This window comes from Salvelinus sp. IW2-2015, linkage group LG2 (genome assembly GCF_002910315.2).
Source record: "Salvelinus sp. IW2-2015 linkage group LG2, ASM291031v2, whole genome shotgun sequence".
NCBI lineage: Eukaryota > Metazoa > Chordata > Actinopteri > Salmoniformes > Salmonidae > Salvelinus > Salvelinus sp. IW2-2015.
In genome coordinates this window covers 11248371-11257436 of record NC_036839.1, presented here as the reverse complement: position 1 = coordinate 11257436, position 9066 = coordinate 11248371, and the positions used below count along the sequence as shown (strand labels likewise).

The 9066-nt window shown below is 42.0% G+C and overlaps 1 long non-coding RNA gene across 1 annotated transcript; it reads right to left on the bottom strand.

Moving 5' to 3' along the window:
• Positions 1-1477: 1477 nt before the first annotated feature.
• On the bottom strand, positions 1478-2269 carry LOC139028642 (uncharacterized). The gene is made up of 2 exons (XR_011480844.1): positions 1968-2269; positions 1478-1755 (listed from the first exon to the last, which is right to left on the bottom strand). It is a non-coding gene; the product is annotated as an uncharacterized lncRNA (long non-coding RNA).
• Positions 2270-9066: the final 6797 nt, after the last annotated feature.

Here is a 9066-nt window from a genome sequence, read left to right as displayed (position 1 = left end):
TTTCAAGAACTTTGAAAGTTTCTTCAAGTGCAGTCTCAAAAACCATCAAGCGCTATGATGAAACTGGCTCTCATGAGGACCGCCACAGGAAAGGAAGACCCATAGTTACCTCTGCTCCAGAGGATAAGAGTCAACTGCACCTCAGATTGCAGCCCAAATAAATGCTTCACAGAGTTCAAGTAACACACCTCAACATCAACTGTATAGATGAGACTGCGTGAATCATGGTCGAATTGCTGCAAAGAAACCACTACTAAAGGACAGCAATAATAAGAAGAGACTTGTTTGGGCCAAGAAACACGAGCAATGGACATTAGACCGGTGGAAATCTGTTCTTTGGTCTGATGAATCCAAATTTGAGATTTTTAGTTCCAACAGCTGTGTCTTTGTGAGACGCAGAGTAGGTGAATGGATGATCTCCGCATGTGTAGTTCCCATCGTGAAGCATGGAAGAGGAGGTGTGATGGTGCGGGGGTGCTTTGCTGGTGACACTGTCTGTGATTTATTTAGAATTCAAGATACACTTAACGATACGCCATCACATCTGGTTTGCGCTTAGTGGGACTATCATTTGTTTTTCAACAGGACAATGACCCAACAAACCTCCAGGCTGTTTGACCAAGAAGGAGAGTGATTGAATGCTGCATCAGATGACCTGGCCTCACAATCACCCGACCTCAACCCATTGAGATGGTTTGGGATGAGTTGGACCGCAAAGTGAAGGAAAAGCAGCCAACAAGTGCTCAGCAAGACTGTTGGAAAAGCATTCCAGGTGAAGCTGGTTGAGAGAATGCCAAGAGTGTGCAAAGCTGTCATCATGGCAGAGGGTGGCTACTTTGAAGAACCTAAAATATTTAATATATTTTGATTTGTTTAATGCTTTTTTGCTTACTACATGGTTACATTTGTGTTATTTCATCGTTGTAATGTCTTCACTATTATTCTACAATGTAGAAAATAGCACAAATAAAGAAAAACCCTTGAATGAGTAGTTGTGTTCAAACTTTTGACTGGTACAGTATATATTTCACTGTGACCTGCTGCTGACTGTCAGGCAGTGCGGCAGGCTGTTGCTGAGTGAGTGGCGTGTGTCTGTTGAGAGAGCACTACAGCTATTGTTTTTTGGGTCTGAGAATTCCCTCACGTGGTTCTTTTTATGGGGACATTAAATGTGGAGAATGAAACATTTGCCTCTGTTCGCCATCAAGTTGCCTATTCATTTATATGCCATTGTAAGCTACCATTTGATACTAAATATGTTGAAATTACGATTGTGTAGCTTACCTGGAAAACCAATTTAATAGGTGTTTAACACAAGCAATTCTTACCTCGAAATCGCCTCGCTATTCATGTTGAATAAATTAGTCTGTTAATTTGAACTAAGCAAGCTGCTAAATCGTTCAGTTTACATCTTGCCTATGTAGCGTGGTTCATTCTGCGTTGTGTATTTTTTTAATTAGGACGCTGCCACAACTGATGGTCTGCTCGTTGAAATCTTTTTATTTGCCCTGCACACGAAGAGACAACACACACGTTACCCTTGGTGCAGTCACAGCTCTCCGGCACCTTGCTAGCCGAGGGTCAGGCAAAAGAGCGCCAAAAGGAATTAACAGGTGCTGCGTGCACACACTCGCTGCACAACAGCATATACAAGTAAAACTATACAGAACATAATTCTGACAAAATAAAAGACATACCTGCACACGAAGAGACAACACACACGTTACCCTTGGTGCAGTCACAGCTCTCCGGCACCTGCGCGAGCACATGGACACTCACTCAACCACTGTCACAAGTACTGTACTCAGAAGTTACAACAGATACCCCAGTCAGTGAGCTCTGTGAAACTTGTTAACATAAATTCCTACACTGTCCACACTATAACAAACGTATGGTTGCAAAACAGTACATTGTATAACCTTATGACGGTTTTATATTAAACAGTTTCGGAGCCAAGGACAACATACCTTGCTAGCCGAGGGTCAGGCAAAAGAGAACGATAAAGTGGTATGGGGATACAGATAACCCGCGATGGGCCAAACCAAAATATACAAAACTTTTACAATCACTTGTATGTACAATATTGGTATGAAAAAGTGTTTGTACACCAAATAAAAACATTAGCTATGCAGCTGTAATTAAATAAAAAAATACACTGAATTATTATTATTATTATCAAATTATTAACATCCCCTCTTGACCTGGCCTATTTGAATTGGTCCTTGTGTGCAATTTGGTGCGTAATCTAGGGGAACAACATCACACTGCTACACCTACATCTTGTCTAGGCTACTGTAAACAATCTGAAATTAGATGTAGGCCTATCAGGGCCTATTGTAATGACAAGTCAATCTCGCAAATGGGACATTTATAACGGTTTTTAGTCTAAACATCACATAATAACAGCACAGTTGTCAGAAAATAGCCTAACAGTTTTTTTTCATGTTTGTCCAAGTTTTTCATACTCAGCGATTGAGATCCCCTGTCCAACTTTCATCACTCAAACTCTCCTGTCAAATTTACCCATAGTTATGCACATGCTCAAAGGGGATTTATTTACAGTTATAAACTTGGTTCAAGCCCTGAATGCTGATTGGCTGAAAGCCAATGGTATACAGTGGTATATCAGATCACCACTGAACAAAGGCAGCGTCAGGTTCAAGGATAGATGGGCCAGAACCTGAAAGGTTGCTGGTTGAAATACCAGAGACTGCGATTTAGAAAAAGTTGCTGTGTCCTTCAGCAGGGCACTTAACCACCACTTGCTCCATGGTTGCCTACGCAAGCACTTTGGGAATTGGGATATGTCAAAAATAACACATTTCGAATGCACTTGTGTGTTTATGGACCGATATCAACAATTGTTATTATCATTAGAGCATGTCATTTGTGGTTACAATCAACACATTGTTGTGGAATATTAGATCCAAAGATTAAGGCAGAGACTATTTCATTGTATAATAGAATAATATTTAATACAAGCAGCTGCAGGGGAGATCTAACTCTGATTTCACAGGAAAGAAGTCAAATAATAAATGGTTACATGTCCCTTATATAGTGGGAGGTGATAATACAATCATATTGTTACACAACAGTTCTTTCAATACAAGCAACAGTTCTGGAACACAATGGCCTTGTGTTAGGGTGCACACATAGCAGAAGTCTATTAAAGGCATAACATCACAGTCCAACACAGAACATATCCCTTGAGAAGTTACAACAGCTCACCCCAAATTCTGCCACCACAGCATGTAGTTCCTTTCACAGATTTTTGGCGCCATGCCATATGTCAAGGGAATAAAGAATACCAGAGTCCTTGTATTTTCCTTTCTCTGGCTCTGAAATGGAAGTAGGACAATACAGATTGGAATATTCACGTGTTCGAACTCAAAAACACACTGGGAATAGTGAACATGTCAACAAATAGGTAGAAATAATAAAACGTTGTGCAATCACTTCAATATAGGTCGATGTGGATGGGGGGGTGCTCCCTCTGCTGTTTCCTGAAGTCCACGATCATCTCCTTTGTTTTGTTGACGTTGAGTGAGAGGTTATTTTCCTGGCACCACACTCCGAGGACCCTCACCTCCTCCCTGTAGGCCATCATGTCGTTGTTGGTTATCAGGCCTACCACTGTAGTGTTGTCTGCAAACCTGATGATTGAGTTGGAAGCGTGCATAGCCACGCAGTCATGGGTGAACAGGGAGTACACGAGAGGGCTGAGAACGCACCCTTGTGGGGCCCCAGTGTTGAGGATCAGCGGGGTGGAGATGTTGTTTCCTACCTTCACCACCTGGGGGAGGCCCATCAGAAAGTCCAGATCCCAATTGCACAGGGCGGGGTCGAGACCCAGGGTCTCGAGCTTAATGACGAGTTTTGAGGGTACTATGGTGTTAAATGCTGAGCTATAGTCAATGAACAGCATTCTTACATAGGTTTTCCTCTTGTCCAGATGGGATAGAGAAGTGTGCAGAGTGATGGCGATTGCACAGTCAGTGGACCTAAATGTGTCATCAGCAAACTTAATGATGGTGTTGGAGTCGTGCCTGGCCGTGCAGTCATGAGTGAACAGGGAGTACAGGAGGGGACTGAGCACGCACCCCTGAGGGGACCCCGTGTTGAGTATCAGCGTGGCGGATGTGTTGTTACCTACTCTTACCACCTGGTGGCGGTCCATCAGGAAGTCCAGGATCCAGTTGCAGAGGGAGGTGTTTAGTCCCAGGGTCCTTAGCTTATTGATGAGCTTTGAGGGTACTATGGTGTTGAATGCTGAGCATTAGTCAATGAATAGCATTCTCACATGGGTGTTCCTTTTCTCCAGGTGGGAAAGGGCAGTGTGGAGTGCAATAGAGATTGCATCATCTGTGGATCTGTTGGTGTGGTATGCAAATTAGGGGGTCTAAGGTTTCTGCGATAATGGTGTTGATGTGATCCATGACCAGCCTTTCAAAGCACTTCATGGCTACAGACGTGAGTGCTATGGGTCGGTAGTGAATTAGGCAGGTTACGTTAGTGTTCTTGGGTACAGGCACTATGGTGGTCTGCTTGAAACATGTTGGTATTACAGACTTAGACAGGGAGAGTTTGAAAATGTTAGTGAAGACACTTGCCAGTTGGTCAGCGCATGCTTGCAGTACACGTCCTGGTAATCCATCTGGCCCTGCGGCCTTGTGAATGTTGACCTGTTTAAAGGTCTTACTCACATTGGCTGTGGAGAGCGTGATCACACAGTCTTCCAGAACATCTGGTGCACTCATGCATGTTTCAGTGTTATTTTCCTCGAAGCGAGCATAGAAGTAGTTTAGCTCATCTGGTAGGCTCGTGTCACTGGGCAGCTCTCGGCTGTGCTTCCCTTTGTAGTATGTAATATTTTGCAAGCCCTGCCACATCCGACAAGCGTCGGAGCTGGTGTAGTACGATTCGATCTTAGTCGTGTATTGATGCTTTGCCTGTTTGATGGTTCGTCGGAGGGCATAGCGGGATTTCTTATAAGCTTCCGGGTTAGAGTCCTGCTCCTTGAAAGTGGCAGCTCTAGCCTTTAGCTCAGTGCAGATGTTGCCTGTAATGTATGACTTCTGGTAGGGGTATGTATGTACAGTCACTATGGGGACGACGTCATCGATGAACTTATTGATGAAGCCAATGACTGATGTGGTGTATTCCTCGATGCCATCGGAGGAATCCCGGAACATATTCCAGTCTGTGCTAGCAAAACAGTCCTGTAGTTTAGCATCTGCTTCATCTGACCGCTTTTTGCTTTTAAGCAGGAATCAAGAGGATAGAATTATGGTCAGATTTGCCAAATGGAGGGCGAGGGAGAGCTTTGTATGTGTCTCTCTGTGTGAATTAGAGGTGGTCCAGATTTTTTCCCCTGTATATAGCCTCGTTATTGTTATTTTATTGTGTTACTTTATATAATTTTTTACTTTAGTTTATTTGGTAAATATTTTCTTAACTCTTTCTTGAACTGCACTGTTGGTTAAGGGCTTGTAAGTAAGCATTTCACAGTAAGGTCTACACATTGTGTAACGGTTTTCGTCGTCTGAAGAAGAGTAGTCGGACCAAAGCGCAGCATGGTAAGTGTTCATGCTTATTTATTAGAACAGAACACTATAACAAAATAACAAGAGAATAAATGAAACCGAAACAGTCCTGTAAGGTGCAAAACACTAAACAGAAAATAACTACCCACAAAAACCATGTGGGAAAAAGCTACCTAAGTATGGTTCTCAATCAGAGACAACGATAGACAGCTGCCTCTGATTGAGAACCACACCTGGCCAAACACAAAGAAATACAAAACATAGAAAATGAACATAGAATGCCCACCCAAATCACACCCTGACCAAACCAAAATAGAGACATAAAAAGCTCTCTACGGTCAGGGCGTGACACATTGTATATGATGCATATGACAAATAAAGTTGGATTTCATTTGAAAATAGAACCCAGACCTTAAACCCAGACTTGGGACCACACAGCCTCCACTGAATAGCAGGCTAGTGATTGCTTTGCAATGCTTGCAGTTAACCACTGATTCCTTCCAAACCACTCATTGTTGAATTTGCGATTTCCAACTTATTGTGTAACGTTTATGTCCAATTGCCAATGAGCACCGATACGTTTTATCTATAATTTCTCTTCATATGAAAAGGATTAAAAAGGATTTGCCAGTAGACTGTCAACTTGATTCATGATGATGACTGCTAGCTAAGATTTTGAAAGTATCAGTCCAATCAAAGCTACTGTAGATATAATGTCATTTGACATAATTTTATCTGTGGCCAATGAACTTGCGCCTTCTTGGATGGGCACTTCTAATGTAACTCTATGGCAGGACCCAAGGGGCTTGAGTTTTCTAGCCTTAGATTTGGCAGTGACGTAGTGTCCCCATGAGTCACAGAACACTGAGCCAATCACGGTGCAACTAGAGAACATTACCAACCCCTGCACTCTGTATTATCCGCTGGCTGCCCCACCACCACAGAAAGCACTGAGCTAGGCTGAAACCCTGCATTTTGGCTCAAAAAAGAGACCATGTTTGTATGCAGCTATTTTGCTTGCAAACTGATGTGACAAATGAATGCAAAAATAACATGCAAAACATGCACCCCCCCCAAAAATGTATTTTATTTTTTGCAAAAAATGTTGCGTCTCTGCCGCTGCCTCTATTTAGCCTCGTGGGGACAGTTTCTCAGACCCAGATTAAGATACAGAAATATATAATCAATATTTAAAACAATTGTCAGTATTTGTAGGCCTCCAGAAAGTATTCATACCCCTTGACTTGCTTCACATTTTGTTGTGTTACGGCCTGAATTAAAAATGTATTAAATATATTTTTTCTCACCCATCTGCAAATACCCCATAATGACAAAGTGAAAACATGTTTTAAGAAATGTTTGCAAATTTATTGAAAATGAAATACAGAAATATATTGACATAAGTATTCACACCCCTTAGTCAATACTTTGTAGAAGCACCTTTGGCGGTGATTACAGCCATAAATGATCTTGGGTATGTCTGTATCGGACCACCAGCTCTAGGCAGAGTCTGGGTAGTTCCATATTTTTTCGATTTCCCAATGATGGAGCCCACTATGCTCTTGGAAACTTTCAACACTCAATAAATTGTTTTATACCCTTCCCTAGATATACAGTGCATTTGGAAAGTATTCAGACCCCTTGACTTTTTCCACATTTTGTTACGTTACAACCTTATTCTAAAATGGAATAAATCGTTTTTTCCCCCTCATCAATCTACACACAATATCCCATAATGACAATGCAAGAACAGGTTTTAAGATTTTTTGGCAAATGTATATAAAATAACTGAAATATCACATTAAATAAGTATTCAGACCCTTTACTCAGTACTTTGTTGAAGCACCTTTGGCAGCGATTACAGCCTCGAGTCTTCTTGAGTATGATGCTACAACTTGGCACACCTGTATTTGGGGAGTATGTCCCATTCTTCTCTGCAGATCCTCTCAAGCTCTGTCAGGTTGGATGAGCGTCGCCCTAGTCTGAGGTCCTGAGCTCTCTGGAGCAGGTTTTCATCAAGGATCTCTCTGTACTTTGCTTTCCCTCAATCCTGACTAATAGTTCAATCAAATAGTTTCATCAGACCAGATAATCTTCTTTCTCATGGTCTGAAAGTCCTTTAGCTGCCTTTTGGCAAAGTGGAGTGTCATGTGCCTTTTACTGAGGAGTTGCTTCCATCTGGCCACACTACCATAAAGGCCTGATTGGTGGAGTGCTGCAGAGATGGTTGTCCTTCTGGAAGGTTCTCCCATCTCCACAGAGGAACTATGGAGCTCTGTCAGAGTGACCATCGGGTTCTTGGTCATCTCCCTGACCAAGGCCCTTCTCCCCTGATTGTTCCGTTTGGCCGGACGGCCAGCTCTGAGAAGAGTCTTGGTGGTTCCAGACTTTTTAATTTAAGAACGATGGAGGCCGCTGTGTTCTTGGGGACCTTCGATGCTGCAGACATTTTTGGTACCCTTCCCCAGATCTGTGCCCCGACACAATCCTGTCCCAGAGCTCTACAGACAATTCCTTCAACATCATGGCTAGTTTTTTGCCCTGACATGAACTGTCAACTGTGGGACCTTATATAGACAGGTGTGTGCCTTTCCAAATCATGCCCAATCAATAGAATTTACCACAGGTGGACTCCAATCAAGTTGTAGAAACATCTCAAGGATGATCAATGGAACTAGGATGCACCTGGGCTCAATTTCGAGTCTCATAGCAAGGTGTCAGAAATGTCTAAAAACCTGTTTTCGCTTTGTCGTTATGTGGTATTGTGTGTAGATTGTACATTTTTTATTAATCCATTTTAGAATGAGGCTGTAACTAACATAAGAAAATGTGGGAAAAGTCAAGGGGTCTGAAAACACATCACAATTATATCTATGAGCTCTACAGACAATTCCTTGCATGTAAGAGTTTCTGCTCTTACATGCACTGTCAACTGTGCACATGCACATGTCCAAACAATTGAATTTGCCACAGGTGGACGGACTCCCATCATGTTGTAGTGACATCTCAAGCAGTGGGGGCTGGTCGGAGGAGCTATAGGAGTACAGGCTCATTGTAATGGCTGGAATGGAATTGACAATAACGGAGTCAAACATGTGGTTTCCATACGTTTGATGTGTTAGATCCTTTCCATTGATTCCATTCCAGCCATTACAATGAGCCCGTCCCCAAAAATAAATAAGATGCACCTGAGTTCAATTTGGAGAGTCATAGCAAAATGTGAATACTTATCTAAATGAGATATTTCTGTATTTAATTTTCAATAAATCTGCAAAAATCTTTAAAAACATGTTTTCACTTTGTCATTATGGGGTATTGTGTGTAGACGGGTGTAAAAATATATATTTTGAATCAAGGAGTATGAATACTTTCTGAAGGCACTGTATATTTATTTTTGTGACACCTGAGGCCCTACTTAAAACCAGGCCAAGGTTTCAAGGTCAAGTCAAAAACAACTTTCTTCTTTTATGAACAGTCTTGGAGCGAAATATTTGATTTATTTCACACATTAACCATGACTTTA